The sequence below is a fragment of the Martes martes genome, assembly GCF_963455335.1.
Source record: "Martes martes genome assembly, chromosome: 2".
In the NCBI taxonomy this organism is placed as follows: Eukaryota; Metazoa; Chordata; class Mammalia; order Carnivora; family Mustelidae; genus Martes; species Martes martes.
Window position 1 is genome coordinate 103765850 of NC_137889.1, and position 1492 is coordinate 103767341.

The window sequence follows — 1492 nt, forward strand, 5'->3', positions numbered from 1 at the left end:
GGATGAAATGAAGTGCCAAAAAATAGACTTGTCAGAAGATTATGCTTTGAAACATGGGAAGGTTTAGAAGATCATGGCTAAGAAAGAAACTTCCTTAGACTTCTTCCTAAGAGAATTTGATGAGTAATCTTCTCATTATAGGCCCAGAATCTAAATCTTGTCCTTATCCGAGTGCACTCTGCTGGTTTCCTAATTCCTCTCTCTATTACTCTAAGAACTCCAAAGTCTTAGTCTTGGACTCCCGAGGGAAGGAGGACGGGCAGAGGAAATGGTAACATATCAGAAGGTGATTCTTAGAGAAGGATCCTATACTTTTACATTTAAAATTTGGGAGTGTGGCTTTTCTGCTCACTTCCTCCTCCTTGCCAGCACTGCTCAGGCTGTTCCACTAGCTCAGAGCTCTAGGCTCTGGCTAAATTAGCTCCTTAGTGGTCTTTCTCCCTCGTGATCAGCTACCAGGACTTCTTCAGCCATGATGAGATGTTCTCCGACATCTACAAGATTTGGGAGATCAGAGATGGGTTGTGCCTGGAGGTAGAGGGGAAGATGATCAGTAGGACAGAGGGTAACACTGATGATTTACTGGAATGGAAATACTTCCACTGAAGTCCCTGAGGGCAAAGGTACTGGAAGCACAGTAATCACTAATGTTGCTATTGTCATGAACCATCACTTGCAGGAAACCAGCTTCACAAAAGGCGCCTACAAGAAGTACATCAAAGATTACATGAAATCAGTCAAAGGCAAACTTAAAGAACAGAGGCCAGAAAGAGTAAAATCTTTTTTGACAGGAGCTGAGGAACAAATCAAGCACATTCTAGCTAATTTCAAAAATTACCAGTTCTTTGCTGGGGAAGACATAAATCCAGATGGCATGGTTGTTCTGCTGGACTCCTGTGCGAATGGTGTGACCCCATGTATGATTTTCTTTAAGGATGGTTTAGAAATGGAAAAGTGTTTACGAATTTGGCTATTGCTTTGAATGCATCACCTGGTGTCATAACTGGCTGCTGCTTTTCATCCATACAGCACAAGGACTTAGACAAATGGACCTGAAGTTATCTTGAGCTCTTCATTTATTTTGACCTTGATTTATTTGGAGCAGAGGCATTGTGTTTAAGTTATATATATATATGATATATACATATATCATATATATATTTACATATATATGTATACATATATATTTACATATCATGTAGGTTATCTAAAGATAAAATGTATTTAAACTCAGTTGAGAGACTGCCTCTTAGCTTAATACATAATTTAAATTGATCCTGTGTAGTGTCCTAGAGAAGCTAGGGCCTGGTTATAGACTACTGCTAGAAAGCATAAGACTACCTGCAAATAACTTCTACAGTGAAAACTTCTTCTGGGACTGGACCAGAAAAAAAAAAAAAACAAAAAAACAAAAAAAACCTAAGACCCGAAATTCTTAATTCTGAGTTCAAGTAAAAGGAAAGACCATGCTCATAGTGGTGTCAATGTTTGA

At 38.8% G+C, this 1492-nt stretch overlaps 1 pseudogene across 1 annotated transcript; it reads left to right on the plus strand.

The window, feature by feature from the left end:
- The first annotated feature begins 459 nt into the window (after window positions 1–459).
- LOC308338655 (translationally-controlled tumor protein-like) lies at window positions 460–1067 on the plus strand (annotated as a pseudogene). Its single transcript has one exon. The product of its transcript is annotated as a translationally-controlled tumor protein-like (transcript).
- Window positions 1068–1492: the final 425 nt, after the last annotated feature.